This window comes from Pezoporus occidentalis, unplaced genomic scaffold (genome assembly GCF_034315485.1).
Source record: "Pezoporus occidentalis ecotype Australia unplaced genomic scaffold, CSIRO_AGI_Poc_V1 ctg49, whole genome shotgun sequence".
NCBI classification, from domain to species: domain Eukaryota; kingdom Metazoa; phylum Chordata; class Aves; order Psittaciformes; family Psittacidae; genus Pezoporus; species Pezoporus occidentalis.
In genome coordinates, this window is record NW_026915824.1 from 3,220,816 (window position 1) to 3,240,297 (window position 19,482).

A 19,482-nucleotide genomic window follows, 5' to 3' on the forward strand; every position below is an offset into this window, starting at 1 on the left:
TCCGTTCAGCAATAGGGTTAAACCCTTGCTTAATTCGTTTAACAAAATTTCCAATCCAGGTCCCAGAAGGATACATGTCAACAATAGTAAGATTGGATACCACAGCACCTAAGGTGCATGCCCCCTTCCAGCTGGGAGGTGAAGTCTTATAAGCATTTTCTCCACATAACCAATACCATTCTTTCCCTTCAGGAACGGGCCACCCACCACTGAACTATGATACATCATAATTGTAATTTGAATAACGATCTACACCTGGGGCATTTAAACTAACATACTCTCATACTCTGGTTCCTGATGTAATACATCTTTGTGCACAGGTATAATATTTATTACCTGGATTAGGATTAACTATTCCAAATTTTAGCCTTTCCCTTGGATGCAGATTGCTAGTGTTCACCCACAAATTTGTCCATGAGATAGTGTTAGGAACTGGAACTCCAATTAATGGAAGGTCTGGATTTTCTCCTGATGTAGGCAATTGTGCACACACCCAACAGTCACTACGATTAAAACCTTAGTAACATTCTGCACTAATTTCAGGTATAAATTCTGGTCCCAAGCTTGTGCACCAGTTATCATGTGAGTCCAAATTATGACCGATGCAATTTCATATGTAAGTGTCCTGAAGGTTCGATTTGCCATGTCTTCTCTGGCTCTGGTGCTTCCTTTGTTCTTGAATAATGTATCCAAGCAGGTTGTTCCTTTATCTTCACTGCTGTAAAGGTGGTCAATAACATCCGGTACGGTCCACTCCACTTCTCCTGTAGAGGATCTCTGAAAAATTCTTAACATAAACCCAGTCTCCAGATCTGAAAGGGTGAATCAGATAATCCAAACCTCTTGCTCTTGTGCCTAATATTCTCTTATTTATCTCTGCTAATTGTTTTCCCAGATTGATCAGAAACTGTCAGAGATAGCCTTCTCCCGCTTCCTGAAGACTTTCTCCTTTAAACTGGGACTGATATGGTCTTCCATACAAAATCTCAGATGCACTAACCTCTTCTTTCGACCGAGGTTTAGTTCGAATTCTTAATAGAGCCAGTGGGAAAGCTTGGTACCAATATAAATTTGTTTCCTGACATATTTTACTAATCTGTTGTTTAATCAAATGGTTCACCTTTTCTACTTGCCCACTGGCCTGAGGCCTGTGTGGAACATGTAGTTGCCAATCAATTTCTATTTTTTTGCTAATTGCTAATGTAACAATTTTGCACTAAAGGGTGAACCCCGGTTGGAAGAAATTGCCGCTGGTATTCCAAAATGAGGTATTATTTCATTTAATAATGTTTTAATCACTTGTCTTGCATTATTTATCCTACAAGGGAATGCTTCTGGCCAGCCTGAAAAAGTATCCGTTAACACCAACAAATATCAATAACCCCCTTTTCTTGGTAATTTAGTAAAATCTATTTGCCACTGCTGTCCTGGATAACTTCCTCTTCCCATTGTCCCAATTTGATTTCTATTTTCAGTTTTAGGATTATTCTTAAGTCATAGCTGACATTGTTTTGTCGCTAATTGAACTATAGTATATAGATTTCTTCCTACAACTTGTTTGTTTAAGTATTTATACAAAGAGTTGCTACCCCAATGAGTTCTATTATGTTCCTCCTGAACTAACGTCCAGAGTTGGTTATAGGGAATTACAATTCACCCATCAGGTATCTGAACCCAACCCTCTTTATTTTCCTGTCCTTTTAAATCTTCAATCAATTTTCTATCCTCTTTTGAATACCTAGGTTTAGATTTTTCAATTGTTAGTTTGCCATCAGGGATTAAGGACATAATTTTAGATTGTTCAGCTGCTTGTCTAGCTTCAAAATCAGCCATATTATTTCCAGTTTCCTGATGAGAGTCACCTTGCTTATGCCCTCTACAGTACATAATAGCTACTTCCTCAGGTAGCTGAACAGCTTCCAGTACTTGTAGAATTTCTGTAGCATGTTTAATCTGTTTCCCTTGTGTGTTCAAAAGTCCTCGTTCTTTCCAGATAGCACCATGTGCATGTACCACACCAAACGTGTACTTAGAATCAGTCTAAATATTTATCCTTTTATCTTTAGCCAATCCCAGGGCTCTCGTTAACACTATTATTTCTGCCTTCTGGGCAGAGGTGTTCACAGGTAAAAGTTTAGCTTCTATTACCTGTGAACTAGTGGTAACGGCATATCCTGCCTTTCATTCACCATTTTTCATGAAGCTACTACCATCAGTAAACCAAGAATCAGCATCTTCCAGAGGTTTTTCTTTCAAGTCTGGTCGGCTTAAATATACAGTCTCTATAGTGGCCAAGCAGTCGTGTGTTAGTGGTTCTGTCGATCGTTCCTGCAAAAAGGATGCTGGATTCACAACATTAATGACCACAATTTCTATATCATCCTGTTCCACAAGGGTGGCCTGGTATTTTTAAAAATGTGGAGATAATCAGTGAGCTCCTTTCTGTTCCAGGACTGCTGATACAACATGGGACACTAGTACAGTAATCTTTTGTTCCAAGGTGAATTTGCAAGCCTCTTCAATATTCATGACAACTGCTGCCATAGCTCTTAGGTATCCAGGCCATCCTTTGCTTGCTTCATCCAGCTGTGTTGAAAAATATGCCACTGCCCTTCTGTAGGGTCGTAGTTTCTGAGCAAGGACCCCCCAAAGCTATTCCCTGTTTTTCATACAAATATAGCCGAAACAGTTTAGTCACATCCAGAAGTTCCAGAGCTGGAGCTCTCATTAACTCTATCTTTAAATTTCTAAAAGCCTCCTCTGCTGTATCAGTCCAGTCCAGAGAGCGAGGGTTTCCCTTCAACAGTTCTTACTGTTCTGCTCTTACCAGAACACCATCATTATGTACCCGAAGTCTGCACCATCCAGTCATTCCCAGGAATGTCCGGAGCTCCTTGACAGTCGACCATCTTGGAGTCTGACAAATGGCTTCTTTTCTAGCAGCTCCAAGTTCTCTCTGTCCTCCTATTATTTCATATCCTAGGTAGGAAACTCGGGTTTGGATTAGATGGGCCTTTTGTTTGGATACCTGATAAACATTCAGGCCCAGAAAATTTAATAATTCCACCGTTCCACTGGATACATTCTTCCTTTGTTTCTGTAGCAATTAACAGGTCATCCACACATTGTAACAGACTCCCCATCTGAGTAGGTGGCTTCCGTGATTCTAGTTCTCATGCTAACTGATTTCTAAAAATTGCTGGACTGTTTTTAAACTCTTTAGGTAATACCATCCAAGTTGAGTTTCCCTTCCTTGTTGACGCGGGAGTCACGGACAACACAGAGACAATAAATGTGATCAAGAGATTGCCAAATTTATTACAAAGCCTTAACTCCTTATATACTATTTCTTACATGCAGTTACAGTGATTTGGCATATTATGATTGGATACATGTCTTGAAGACCCTTAGTGACTAACATATAATTGGTTAAGCACAGGTGTGAGAACTTGACCTCGAAAGCTTGCCAACAGTCCACATTTCTCATTAACTCAGGGAATTCCAGCTTCTCCTTATCTTGCTTGCTTAAGCTTCTTCAGGCCTCTCATGGCCTTGCTGTATCTTTCAGGATTATTCAGAGTTTATGTACCAATTGTGCATTCTCCTGTGAGAACACTGTCTCCACACTTCCTGTGTCAGGATTTTCCTGTTCAAAAGCAAATAATTTTGGCTTTCTTTGGCTAATGGTAAGCATTTAAATCCAGGATGGCAAACCATTTCTGATTATTATTCAATTTAGTCAATAAATCATACGAATTAGCTACTACTGGACAAATAACCTCTGCAATTTTGATTGCCCTGAGATCTTGAACCAATCTGCAACTTTTCCCATCATAGTTCTTTACTGTCCAGATAGAAGTATTATATTCCAATTTACATTCAATTAATAATCTCTATTTTAAAACTTATCAATGATTTTTTGATTCCCTTTGATCTTCTAATTTTAAGGGATATGGTTTTATTCTAATTGGGCAGGCCCCCCTTTTTTATTTCCACTTAACAGGCAAAGCATTTTTCGCCTTACCTGGAACTTCAGATGCCCATACTCCCAGATATACCTGATTAAGATTTTCTTCTATTTCAGGGAGGTCCTCCTGTTTGCTTTTCTGCTAAATTAAAGATAAACTCAAAACTGCAATTAATTGATTGTTTTTAACTCTAAATTCCATTTTGCTTTCTTAAATGTTGCTTCTCACCCTAATAAAGTTTTCAGAGAATTTGGCATGCATAAAAATTTATGCATTCATATTTGTTTTCCCAATTTGTACTTTAAAGGTTTCAGAAAGAATGCCTCTTCTTTCTTTTCTCTTTTTTCTTGGTGGCCAGTAGCTCCCACATCTGTAACAATTTCTTTTCTCTCTGATTTAAGACCGAATAAGTTGCTCCTGTATCCACTAAAATTCCACTTTATTTCCTCTAGTCCCTAGTTTTAATTTAACCAGTGGATCTGCTAGGGTAGATTCCCCAGGTCCCTCTCAGTCCAGTTCCAATTCAGTCACCGGAGCCAGCTCATGGCACTTTCCCCCCCAGGGCAGTCTCACTTCCAGCGTCCAAACTCTCCATAGCACGCACAGCGATCCAGTCCCACAGAAGAGTCCACTCCCCCACCTCCGCCTGACATTCCTCCTCCACCAGTTTCAAAGCAACCACTGCAGCCGTGGCTATAAAACGACCCAGCTTTTTCTTTTTCACCTGTTCCCTATTCCTATACGCTCTCCATGCTTCCTCCTTGACTCCCGTCCACATTTATTCAACAACCCCTCAGTCCCGTCTGTCAACATGTCTGTTCCCACTTGTTTGCCTGCCCCAGCACCCATCCCACGCTCAAACACAGGAGAGAGCTCCCCTCCTTTCCCCCTTGGTTTCCCTTTTTTGTTTTTTCTCACAGCTGCTCACCCTGCTCTGCAGGGGCTGCAGATGCCTGCCTCTGCAACAGCACTTCTGTTTTAACCCTTTCTTAACTCTGAATGTGAATGCGCTGCTTGTTGCCAGTGACAGCAATCTCTTCTCCCTTATCAATATCAGATAGGACAGATGTAGAGGGTGCTCCCCTCTGTATGTGATACATAATTTTGCAACCTATCTTCCTGATTACTGGTTTTTAACTTTAAAAATCTTTCCCCAGTATCATAGGCTGAACAACATCTCTCCATCTTAACTTTCAGTTTTTCCCTGTCCTTTTCCAAAGCCAAAATTAAGGGATCTGGCGGAGCTATATTAATTTTGCATTCAGTCTGTCACTCCATGTGGTTTCTTAAAGTGAAAAATATATCTGCATACATTACTTCATGCCATTTTCCTTATGGCCTCAAAACAAGATTAATTGTAACAATGTATTATAGTTCAGAGTTCTATTTTTAGGCCATTTTTCCTGATCTTCTAAAGTATACAAAGGCCACTATCGGTTATAATATTTTACCAATGTTTTCTTATTTACCGAGCCCCCAGGAGACCCTCCAAGTTCTTTCCAGTGTGCCAAAATGCACCCTAAAGGACTCTTTTTCATGATCTCGTCACTCTGCTGATTTTCCATTATCTCTCACTCACACACACTAGGGATCCCACAGACACACTCCACAGAGTTACGACACTTGAAACAGAGACAGAGACTAAAATTCTATCGAACAAACTACAATTAATAACACAGTTGTAACATCCTGTCACCGATACCAAAATCACAAGACCAAAATCCTTAATGTAACAAGCCACAAAAAAGATCAAATACCAACAAGATCCAAAACCATTTCCACAAGACACCCCCTGCGTCTTGCAGGACCCAAACCACAAGAAGCCCCCAGCCCCCAGCTTTTTGTGGGTGCATACCAGTAAAATCCAAAACGTTTTCTACAAGATGCCCACTGCATCTTGCAGGACCCAAACCACAAGAAGCCCCCTGCTTCTTGTGGGTGTATACCAAACAGATGCTAGCAGCCGGGTATACACCTTTACCTATGAGATTTCCGATCTTGATTTACAGAAGGCTCCCAAACCTTGCATACGCTTACCAAACCAACCCAATTACCAATTTAGTCTTTATGCAAGATGCACTGCAGCTTATCCAACTTCAGTGACAACCACAACAGCCACTCCAACTTCAGAAACAGGCACTGAGGCTACTCTAACTCCAGCGACAGGCACTGTGGCTACTACAACTTCAGTGAGAGACACTACAGCTATTCCAACCCCAGCGAGAGACACCGTGGGTACTCCAACTCCCGCGAGAAACACTGCGGCTACTCCAACTCCAGCGAGAAACACTGTGGCTACTCCAACCCCAGCAGCAGCCACTGCAGCTACTCCAAACACAGTAACAGCCACTGCAATACTCCAAACACAAGAACACGCAATGCAGCTACTCAAACTCCAATGACAGGCACTGAAGCTACTCCAACCCCAGGGACAGGCACTGTAGCTACTCCAACTCCAGTGACAGCACTGCAACTGCTCCACCTTGAGTGACAGGCACTGCAGCTACTCCAACTTCAGCGACAGGCACTGCAGATGCTCCAACTCCAGCAACAGAGAGTGCAGCTGCTGCAGCTCCAGCAAAAGGCACTGCAGCTACTCCAACTCCAGTAACTGCCACTGCAGCAACTCCAACTCCAGTAACTGCCACTGCAGCTACTTCTACTACAGTGACAGGCACTGCAGCTATTCCAACCCCAGCAAGAGGAACTGCAGCTACTATAACTCCAGTGAGAGACACTGCGGCTACTTCAACCCCACTGAGAGGCACTGCAGGTACTCCAAACCCAGCGAGAGACACTGAAGCTACAACTCCATCTACAGCCACTGTGGTTACTCCAACCCCAGAGGCAGGCACTTCAGCTACTGCAACTTCATCGACAGGCACTGCAGCTACTCCACCCCAGCAAGAGGCACTGCGGCTACTCCAACCCCAGCAAGAGACACTGTGGCTACTTCAACCCCAGCGACAGGCACTGCAGGTACTCCAACCCCAGTGACAGGCACTGTAGCTGCTCCAATTTCAGTGACAAGCACTACAGCTACTCCAACTTCAGCAGCAGCCACTGTGGCTACTCCAACTTCAGCAGCAGCCACTGTGGCTACTCCAACCCCAGCAAGAGACACTGCAGCTACTCCAAACCCAGCAGCAGACACAGTAGATATTCCAAACACAGTGAAAGCCACTGCATATACTCCAATCCCAGGAACAGGCACTGCAGCTACTCCAACTTCAGCGACAGACACTGCAGCTACTCCAACACCAGAGACAGACATTGTAGCTACTTCAACCTCAGCGACAGGCATAGCAGCTACTCCAATTCCAACGAATATCACTGCAGCTGCTCCAACTCTAATGAAAGGCTCTGCCGATGCTCCAAACCCAGTGACAGCCACTACAGCTACTCCAACTCCAGCGACAGCCACTACAGCTACTCCAACTCCAGAGACAGCCACTATGGCTACTACAATTTCAGCAAGAGGCACTGTACCTAATCCAGCCCCAGCAAGGGACACTGCAGCTACTCCAAATCCAGTGACAACCACTGCAGCTTCTCCAACACCAGCAACAGGCACCACAGAGACAGGCACTGCAGCTGCTTCAGCTTCAGTGACAAGCACTACAGCTACTCCAACTCCAGCAAGAGCAACTGCAACTACTCCAACACTAGCGACAGGCACTGCAGCTACTCCACCTTTAGCAAGGGGAATTGCGGCTATGCCATCTCCAGCGAGAGGAACGGGGCCTACTCCAACCCTAGCGACAGGCACTGCAGCTACTCCAACTCCAGCAACAGCACCGCAGTGGCTCCAAATCCAGTGAGAATTGCAGCTACTCCAACTCCAGCGACAGGTACTGCGGCTACTGCAACTTCAGCTAATGGCACTGCAGCTACTCCAACTCTAGGAAGAGGTACTGCGGCTCCTGCAATATCAGTGACAGACACCGCAGCTATGCAAACCACAGCGACAGGCACTGCAGCTGCTCCAGCTTCAGTGACAGGCACTACAGCTATTCCAGCTCCAGTGACAGGCACTGTGACTACTCCAACTCCAGTGACAGACACTGCAGCTACTGCAACCCCAGCAACAGGCACTGCAGCTACACCAGCTCTTGCGAGAGGATGTGCAGCTGCTCCAACTCCATTGGGAGGCCATGCGGCTAATCCACCCCCACTGACAGGCACTGTAGCTACTCCAACTCGAGTGACAGGCACTGCAGCTAGTACAACCACAGCGATAGGCCCTGCAGCTACTCCAACTACAGCGAGAGGAACTGTGGCTACTCCACATCTAGCGTCAGCCGCTGCAGCTACTCTAATTCCAGCAGCAGGAACTGCAGCTACTCCAACTCAAATAACATGCACTGCAGGCATTCCAACTTCAGCGAAAGGAACTGCACTTACTCCAACCCCAGCGACAGGTACTGCAGCTACTCCAGCCCAAGCGACAGGCACTGCAGATACTCCAATCCCAGCAGTAGGCTCTGCAACTACGCCAGCTCCTGCGACAGGCACTGCAGATACTTCAACTCCAGTGACAGGCACTGCAACTACTCCAACTCCAGCAACAGACACTGCAGCTACTCCAACCCTAGAGACAGACACTGCCGCTATGCCAGCTCCTGCGACAGGCACTTCAGCTACTCCAACCCCAGTAACACGCACTGCAGCTATTCGAGCTCCAGCGACAGGCACTGCAGCTATTCCAATTTCAACTCCAACAATAGGCACTGCAGCTACTCAAACCACAGCGATAGGCACTGCAGCTACTCCAACTCCAGCAAGAGGAACTATGGCTACTCCAACCCCAGTAACATGCACTGCAGCTATTCAAGCTCCAGCGACAGGCACTGCAGCTACTCCAACTCCAGCAAGAGGAACTGCAGCTACTCAAACCACAGTGACAGGCACTGCAGCTACTCCAGCTTCAGTGACAAGGACTGCAGCTTCTCCAATTCCATCAACAGGAACTGCAACTAGTCCAACTCAAGTGAGAGACACTGCAGCAACTCCAACCCCAGCAGCAGGCCCTGCAGCTACTCCAACTCAAGTAACATGCACTGCAGCAACTCCAACTCCAGCGACAGGCACTGCAGCTACTCCAACTCCAGCGCTTGCCACTGCAGCTACTCCAACTCCAGTAACACACACTGCAGCTACTTCAATTTCAGCGACAGGAACTGCACCTACTTGAACCACAGCAAGGGACACTGAGGCTACTCCAAATCCAGTGACAGGCACTGCACTTTCTCCAACTCGCAGGCACTGCAGCTACTCAAAACACAGAGACGGGCATTGCAGCTGCTTCAGTTTCAATGACAAGCATTACAGCTACTCCAACTTCAGCCACAGGCATTGCGGCCACTCCGACTCCAGCGAGAGCAACTGCGGCTACTCCAACACCAGCGACAGGCACGGCAGCTACTCCAACCACAGCAACAGGCACTGCAGCAACTCCAACCCTAGTAACACACACTGCAGCTACGCCAACACCTGCAAGAGACACTGCAGCTACTCCAACGCCAACAGCAGGCAGTGCAGCCACTCCAACTCCAGCGACAGGCACTGCAGCTACTCCAACTCCAGCGACAGGCACTGCAGCTACTCCAACCACAGCGACAGGCACTGCAGCTACTCCAACCCCAGCAACATGCACTGCAGCTACTGCAACCCCAGCGAGGGGCACTGCAGCTACTCCAACTACAGCTACAGACACTGCAGCTACGCCAGATCCTGTGACAGGCACTTCAGCTACTCCAGCAACAGGCACTGCAGCTATTGCAGCTCCAGCGACAGGCACTGCTGCTACTCAAGCTCCAGTGACAGGCACTGCAGCTACTCCAACTCCAGCGACAGGCACTGCAGCTACTCCAGCTCCTGCAACAGGAAGTGCAGCTACTCCAACTCCTGTGACAGGCACTGCTGCTGCTCTAACCCCAGCGAAACGCACTGCAGCTACTCCAACTCCTGTGACAGGCACTGTCGCTACTCGAACTGCAGCAACTGGCATTGCAGATCCTCCATCTCCAGCGACAGGCATTGCAGATCCTCCATCTCTAGCGACAGGCACTGCAGGTACTCCAGCTGCAGTGACTGCACTGCAGGTACTTCAGCTGCAGCAACTGCACTGCAGGTACTCCAGCTGTAGCAACAGGCACTGCAGCGACTGTAACCCCAGCGACAGGCACTGCAGCTACTGCAACTCCAGCGACAGGCACTGCTGCCGCTACACACAAGTTATGTGACAGAAACTGGTACAACGCAAGCCATCGTCATATGTGAACAGACTTGAAATACTAGAGACATGTAGAGGCACCAGTGGTCAGTGAATTCTTTTGCCAACCTCAGGTACAATGCCAGCTTTTGAGTTCTTCTATTCACATCTGGTTCAACTCTGCAAAATAGAAATACCTTGTCAATAGTGAAGATGGATGTAAGAAAAACAATAACTCAGGAGGCATCCTGGAGAAAATGCATCGTATTATTATGCACTCAAAGTATTGCTCACTCAACCTAAGCTACTCTCGTAACTATCAGAACACCTAGCACTTTTCATCCTCCATTGTAATGGAGGATGGTCTCAAATACCGGAACTTCAAATTTAGAGTTTCTAAAGTATTCTGAGAACAAATGATATGAATGTAAGGATAAGGTACATTTATTTTGTTTGTATTGTCAAATGCCTCCACCCTTCTCTATACAGAGATTCAAATATTGATTAACTGACTTTTCTGAAGAGAAATCTCTACATATATCTGGTAAGCACAACATTTTTCACATCATGTTTGATTTACAATGTCACTTTCAAAATGCTAAGAGAGTAACGGGTGCAGAACTCAAAGCAAGAATGTAGAATATTTCTACTCCATTTTTATATAAAAATAAATAGAAGCACAGATTCTTCATGTGATATTTCTATTTGCAGCAGACATTTTATATTGCTGTTGTTGAATTTAAAAAGTAAAATTTGCTGTATTATAAAATCATATTCAGAAAAGAGGTTAAAACAATATTACAAAACAAATCACGTAAGAGGGCATAGCTTTACAAAGTATGTTACATTTATGGAAATTCAACCTGATACTCCAGCTCTTCGTCCCCAAAGAAAGTAAAGAAAGCAGCAGTTTAATTTGCCCTCTCACCTATTACATAATTTTAATGTAACTTCTGCAGAGCTGCTCCTCGCTGCTGGGTGAAAAAGTACGGAGGCAGACTCTACATGGAAAGCTTTTATTACGTTTGCAAGATTCTGGCAGCATTTTTTACCTGTGTATTCCACTGTACTGAGTGCCAATTTCCAGAACTTCTAAGGAAAGAGGATTCCCATGGATTTCTAAACTTGTTTATTGAATAACAAACCCTAAGGACTTTCACATGGCATTTCCTGCAGTGAGTCAAGTATCCTTCCCAAAAACATAAGCAATCTTTCAAATCTATAGTCTAGAGAATTTTGAGGAATGTTTGACTAAGTTTTAGCCTTAGAAAACTATGAATATTAAGTCAGGTTTTTATTCAGTCATAAAAAAAAAACAAAACAAAACCACAATATCTCTTTTCTTAGCCTTCAGCAGCCTCATATGTAAAGATCTCTGGACCTCACCTGAACAAGAAGGCCTTGTCACCACTGCAGCATTGGTCAGTTTTCAGTAAATTTTGCTCTGAGAAAGAAAATCATTAGATTGCTTCTACAATCCTAATTAGAAAAGAGACTTAAGCTATCTATTATGTGAAATGAAATATTTGTCTTTAACTAGTTTATGCACTTATTTGACACTATTCCTGACACATACTAATGTAAATTCTCAGATAAATTTCTCCAGTAGCTTCAACTGAGACCATTTCAGTTATTAGTTTGTGCAATCTCCCCTATTTCTGATATAATCATTATCCTATATGACCAGACTTAATGTTTATATAGCATACAGATGTAATATGTGACAAGTCCTTATAGAGAATGCATTATGCCCTGAGTCATATCCAAATAAAATTCATTAATTCCATCTGCTAAAGATGCTTTCTGTTCATTCTGGCAATGAAGGTTTTAAATAATCATTCTCTGGATTATTATTATTGTGTGACTGGCATGTCATCAATACCAAGTGATAAACAGAAAATTATGGTCTATGTTGACTCATTTTTTTGTGACAAATTCAGAGACTTGTCCTGAGTGCTAGGAATTACTTAAATGTTAGTTTATAGAAAAGAGCAAATAAAATTCAAGTTTTCATGTCAATGATAACTCATTAATTTGAGGATTATTCTCTGTTTTTTTTGAGGGAATGTTCATGGTGATATTGTTTGGGGGTGGCCACACTAATAAGCCATATTACCCATATTACCCATACTAATTTTAAGGCTTGAACCTTGTGGACAATTTTGTGTATTTGCCCGTTTGCTTCTGCAGTGGCCAGATTGCCTGGCTTAAGTTATTTTAGCCGTTTCATGCATGAGAGAACAGAAACTACTACATATTTAAATAAATAAATGAATAAATAAATACTCTATCCTCCATCATTCCCAGATTGATTTTGCATCCTCAAAGACAGAATAAACTTACAAATCTCCCAAAGTAATATGAAATAGATCTGAGTTCAAATTTCAGATACAAAGGAGAAAAAGCAGTAATAGTTGTATCTCCTTTAATGAGGTCAGTTATTATAGTTTCCTTGAATTTTTAATTTGCATTTTCTAACAGAATGTGTCAAGATAAAGGCAAGACTGGTTCTAGTCCTTGATCAACTGCTATTGACGGATGCAAAGCCAATAGAAAAAAGGCTGAAAATAAAAAGTGAACTCACAACGATTTCACAAAAAAGCCCACCTCTTTGCTGACATTCATAAGAAGAGACTGCTGAGAAGTTATTTTGTTACGAGTGTATATTTCAACAGGCAAACTACATTCTCTTCTATGCTGTTGAAGTAACCTAGAAACAAAAATTAAAAGGGGACATAGAGATTAAAGCCAGTGCCATGCAAATACTAGTGCAGAAAAAGGAATATTGGCAAGTACTCAGTAGACATAACTGCCTAAACAGTGGCCCTCTAGGATCCGTTCAAACCCCTGTTAATGGCAACAGGATCGCAGTTAGATCAATGTACTACTTTCTAGTGCTTCAGATTTATTTTTTTTTCACCTCCCTGTATTTGCCAGGCATGCAAGACAGTAGTGTGCTAGTCTACATTAAACTTGGTGTTACTATCAGAGGTAGGAAACTAACCACTATCTCCTTGGTCATCCAAGATTCTCTGGATAACATTTGTCTTGCATTCCACTCCTCCATTCTTTTTACCCAAATATACACATGAAAAAGAACTTCATTCAGGTGTCCCTGCAGAAGCAGCAAGAAATAGTTCAGATGCACTTCCATTTGGTGTAGAACCTGTATTAATAGAATTCATTTTCTGATATCACAGGTGTGATGTGGAGGGAACATTTATCAGACAGGAATTTGTTTTAAGCCCAAAATGTCATATTTGGAAAGAACTGAGTGACTTTGAACTTATACATCTTCCTCTCTGCCTTCTCTTTGCAAAGGCTGTTTTCCTTCAGTCATATCAGTAGTCTTTGAAAAGTCAATATAGGGGGCTTGGGGTTGGTTTGATTTTTGTTTTTTTTATTTAGCAATTTTAGACTTGTTTTTAGATTATTAACTTTGTCAGGAGCTTTTAGGCTTTGTGTTATCTTTCACCATTATGGCTGAACTTTAATTTTGAAGTTTTCTATTAAGTAAGTTACTTTTGAATAAAATCCTACTCAATGTCTTTGACATGCAAGTAAGCTCTGTATTAATTTAAATAGCACATACAGCACTTCTGTTCAGATCTACACACAGGGACTAATACAAACCGTTAGGTATAGAGACAATAAATATAGTTTATATACTAAGCTTTCTTTGTATTTACAGAGGCAGTTAGGTGAATTTTCACAGATTAAGTTTGTTAATATTGTCACAATAGCTCCTAATGAATTTCAGGCAGGGGGGAGGGCAGGACATGACATAATAAATACATATTAAGACACAAAGCTTTATTTTAAACAGGCATTCAAATTTGAAGACTAATGACAAGCCTCTTGGCTTCTAAGGATTTCACTGACAGGGTTGCAAACAATGGAACAATCATCAGTTTTTGTGTCCCAGCACCCACTCTTTGTAGACCAGGTAACAAACAAAAAGTCTATCTATCCTTTCACAACTATTTCAGGCAAGGGTCAATGAAGAGATGACCCCAGATATCATCACATGAGATGACAAATGAAGAATGATTTACAACTGTGCATCTGTTATGAACTCTCAAGTATAGTGGATTATTCATCAGTCTCTCACTTAAACACTAGCTCAAGCTCTTTCTTCATCATAAACCATGGAAGTAAGAAATGTTATTCCCCTGGTGCTTCATTTGGAGTGCTGGAAGAAAACACTCCTTAGCTATATCATAAGTCTGCAATTTGATCAATCCTCTACTTTCCTGTAAGCAGCAATTAAACATTCATATCTGAGGGTATAAATCAGCATTTGGTATCATGCAGCTATCATTGAACAGTTTACAGATTCCACCAGAGCATGTTACACCAGTGACTCACATTTTGAAGATCTATGCATTATCACAAGGATTATACAGTTGTTTAAATAAAGCCTATGTCTATTACAAAATACCCACTTATGTGCCATAAGATGTAATAATTTGTTTAGAAATAACTTTGGTCCTTTTTTTTCCCCTCTCCCCAGACAATTTTGCATTCAAGCACTCCTTCACTTGAGTTGGAATAGACAGTTGGTCTTCATGAACAACAGAACTACGCTACTTTCAACACATGGACAAGCTTCCAGCCCTCTCTTCATGCATCAAAAAGAAAAGCACCTTGATAGGCATGTGTGAAATTTCTCCTAGACACAATGTCACTCAGACTGCCTCAAAGGAAAAAATTTATACCCATAATGTCAATAACCATGAGAAGGAAAGGAAAATTAAACTTTCTTGAGACAGTACAAACGATGAAAAAAGTTATTTGAATGTTCCCAAAAATCTTAACAGCAACAAAAAGAAGTGTTAGAGAGAGATTGAGAAGTGGATCATGGTCTTCTAACCGCCAAAACAACAAGAACTTTAAAGTTAGGTAAAAGCATGCATATTTCCCTTGCTTTTTCAAAATAGTTCAAGAATATTAACCAGAAGTGCACTTTCAAGTTCTAATGCTGGGAAAATACATGTGCTAAAGCTTTTTCTTCATTAATAAAGAAATAGGCAAATAGATACAGAAAGACAAACCAGCAGAAAGAACTTGTTAGAATCACTGTGCTTGTACTTGGTGCCATGCTGGCGCATTTATTTAAGGATTTGGGTATTTTCCACTTTAAAGTAAATACTAATAGTAGTTCAAAATTAGACCAAGACTAAGTGTATATTCAGAACTCAGGCAAAATTCTTACCACAGAATGCTCACGTGTGAGAAATTTCAGCATTTCTTTCATTTTAATTTCATATTCTTCTAAATCACTTATCATTTATAGATGTCCTACCTCAAACTGTCAGCACTGTATTACAGTAATAATAAAGTGACTTATTGCTGACCCGTTATCTCTGAAGTTCCAAAATGACACAGAAGGGCTGAAAAATGGAAGTTACTATATCCAACTGTCTTACGTGAGAACAGATCAGACTTCTACAAATTATCAATTCTCTCAATTTTTTTTCAAAAAAGCAATCATCATCTAATTTATTTGTTCATAAATCAGTTCATGACTGTTTCACATTTTTATGCGCATATGAAGAAAAGGTCAATTAAGTAATAATAGGAAAAATTATTTAAAATGTGTATCACACATGGCACAAAACTGGTTAGTTGAAGAAGATAAGCAGCAACTGGGTAAAAATTTTTTTTTTTTCATTTTTAAAGCAGGAATGAATCTATAGATGCAAAAGCCAGAAAACCGTATATCAACTCTGAAACAAAAAGAAAAATCCGTATTATCTCTATGTTAGTAACAACTTTGACTACTGAATTTTAGATATTTAAATAGCATCTTAATACAACGTAACTTCAATCATACCTTGTGCTGTTGAGATGAGCAGTTCTCTGAGCAACAGCATAACAAACATGATACAACTTCATATTGCAAGGATTTTGCTAGGTGCCTACTTACAGTTAGTTTCTCTTTTTGACATGTAATTCTTTATAGGTTACATGAAATGCATTTGAGAAAAAGTTAGGTGCCATCAGTTCACATGGTTCAAAAAACTAAAGTTATATTAGGAACAAGTCCAGATTAAAATAATAATTTTTGTTTAAATTTTCATGCACATATTCATCTGATCAGTTTCCCAAATGCTCATTTTATATATATATAACTCAAAGAAATTTCTCTTACACTTACTCTCAGAAACGGCTTTACTTGTGAAAACCATTACTTTGCAAACTTGGCATACGACAGCAATGTTCCTGTATGACTGTATTTGCCAGGCTTTTAGCTGCCTTATTACCCAGCTGGACCTTTTGGATGGTAGAACTTTATGGTTTGCCCAAAACGTTAATTACTGTGGTACTGCTAATTGAATTACCAAATCCCCAGGCATTCCACAAAACTGGTCTGTTTTCACCACTGTATTCAATTAACCTTCTAATAATACCTTCTATATGGATTATTATTATTTCTAATTTGCAATTCCCTGTGTTATCTTCCTTTACCATCCCATTCCAATAATTTTTCACCCTATTATCAGTAGTGGTACTACTGCTGTCATTTATAAACACAAGAGAAATAAAATTAATTCTCGGTGTCCCACTGAGACTGTTGCTTATTTTCCAGTGTTAATTACCAATTTGTCATTTCAAAGACATCTTTAGGAGATGACAGTCATGACTGTGACTTACTACAGAAACAAGTTGTCTAGAACTTTATCACAACTGAATTCTGCACTCTATGCAAGTATACCCAGTTGAAATGAATAATTAGCTCATCATGCACAGAAATACAGTCAGAGTTCAAGAGAAGGTAAAGCGGAAAAAGCAAACCTTAGCTCTCACCACAAACCATGAAATGAAACATCACACATCACACTGTTTTTTGAATGAGCATCGATATCCTGTAACACTAGCACTTCAAGGCTACCTATTATACTACTATTTTCAAATAGCTTCTCCATTCCCCAAAAGTTAAGTATTCCAGCCCTTAAGCACCAGGTCAAACTGGAATATTGTGCTGTTTGTGTCTTCAAACTAAAATCCACACAGAACGTACGTTGCATTGGACTCTTTTGTCCACTTGCTCTCCAGAGCAATATTCATGCTAATTTTAAATGTAAAGCCTGAATTTTCTGTTAGAACAAAAGTCACAAAAGGTAATACCCTCTCCACTAAGTAATTTGTAATTAGTCCAAACACAATCAGTGTCTCTACTAAAAGATTCTAATCAAATATACCAGACATTGTGCCATTATATTTTAATAGAACATTACTTCCACTGAGATACTTATTTATACTTTACTTCTTTGGAGAAGAGATTTAAAGCAGCCCTGCGGAGAAGGACCTGGGGGTGTTGGCCGATGAGGAAATGAACATGAGCCAGCTTCAGTGTGTGCTCGCAGCCCAGAAAGCCAACCGTATCCTGGGCTGCATCAAAAGCAGCGACCAGCAGGTCAAAGGAGGTGATCCTGTCCCTCTACTCTGCTCTTGTGAGACCTCACTTGGAGTATTGTGTGCAGTTCTGGTGTCCTCAACATAAAAAGGACATGGAACTGTTGGAACAAGTCCAGAGGAGGGCCATGAGTATGATCAGGGGATGGAAGCACCTCCCGTATGAAGACAGGCTGAGAAAGTTGGGGCTGTTCAGCCTGGAGAAGAGAAGGCTGCGTGGAGACCTCATAGCAGCCTTCCAGTATCTGAAGTGGTACTATAAGGATGCTGGGGAGGGACTCTTCGTTAGGGACTGTAGTGATAGGACAAGGGGTAACAGGTTAAAACTTAAACCAGGAAAGTTTAGATTGGATATAAGGAAGAAGTTCTTTACTGTAAGGGTGGTGAGGCACTGGAATGGGTTGCCCAGGGAGGCTGTGAATGCTCCATTCCTGGCAGTGTTCAAGGCCAGGTTGGACAGAGCCTTGGGTGACATGGTTTAGTGTGAGGTGTCCCTGCCCATAGCAGGGGGGTTGGAACTAGATGATCTTAAGGTCCTTTCTAACCCTAACTATTCTATGATTCTATGCACAACATGCAGAAATAAACATAGGCCAAGCTGCTAGACCTATCATTGACAGAATGATTGCTTCAGTCATCAGTTTAGTCCACAGGCCACATAGCTTCTGGATAAAAGTTCATTTTCACTACATCTCTGTGTCCATAATTTAATTCAGTCAATATTTATTGCTACACTTCCACAGGGAAAATCAGCTTACACGACATCAACAAAATTTGTAGAGAGTCAGTTTATTAAAATAGACTGGGACTGGAGTTAGTAAATTGTCTTGCAACATTTCCCACAAAATACTACTCTGCAGTGCAGAAGAGAAGTTTACTTTACCTTTAATTACTAGTTCATGGCGTTAAATTGCTACCTGCTTTTTCTGTTGGCCTGTCTATGAAGCATAATATATAAATATGAAAAAACGTATCTTACGAAGTCACACAACATGCCTGTCGGCATTTACAACACTCCTATATAGCTAGTGTGCAGCAGCAGTCCACCATTCTTCAGAATTTCTCGTTACCATTGGGAAGTCTTTGACCACCTTGGCACTCCAGAAACAGATGCATTTGAGCTTTCTCCCCACATACAGTTTTGCACATATTGACACCAAATATCCATTCCCTCAAATGCAAGCAGATACCACTGCAATAGAGCTATCATCTGTCACGTATTTCTTCACTCTGGCAATATACGGACAACACCTTGTATAAATTCAGATTTAGCATTTCCAGTGTATTGGCCAGCTAAGAAAAAACTAATTACCTGAACTGGGATTTAAAAGTTTTCCTGCACTTTTCAGTTTGACTCTGACTGCTCATCTTCAAGTGCTGCTTCATATCACGGCTGCTTTTCAACTAAATATTTTCATTCTAGTGATTTGTGAAGCACACAAAAAGAGCTGACAACACTAAGTGCTGCAGAAGCAAGCTTACCGCTCTAAAGCCAGACATCATGCTTTATCTGTAACATGATACTCATGATCTTTAACAGCAGAATTTGAAAAGGGAAACTCAACCTATTGCACAAACACAGGGGATAAATACAGTTTCATTCACAGGAAGCAGGGCTTGTGGGAACCAGCATATACCTTCATCTTCCCAACAAATAGTCAAGGGTTGAAAGGAAGACAGAGGACAAAGATTAATTCTTTTGCTTACTCCTGCAGCCTACTGGCTAGCTTCTGTATACTCTTCATGGAGAACTTAAAACTTCAAAAGGTTAAAAGAGGCTAAAGATATATGGAATGTATACAAATTAGATTATTTCATTCAGACCTAACCAAAGCAAAAGAAAAACCAAAAGCCTTAGAAGATTCAGATCATTATCTAATA

At 41.4% G+C, this 19,482-nt stretch overlaps 1 long non-coding RNA gene across 1 annotated transcript in view; it reads right to left on the reverse strand.

Moving 5' to 3' along the window:
• Window positions 1–256: 256 nt before the first annotated feature.
• LOC134173055 (uncharacterized) overlaps window positions 257–19,482 on the reverse strand; it is a 314,635-nt gene continuing 295,409 nt past the window's right edge. The window contains exons 2-3 of the long non-coding RNA XR_009968115.1: window positions 4,025–4,792; window positions 257–777 (exon numbers count right to left, since the gene is read on the reverse strand). This is a non-coding gene — a long non-coding RNA (uncharacterized LOC134173055). The remainder of the gene's footprint in view (window positions 778–4,024; window positions 4,793–19,482) is intronic.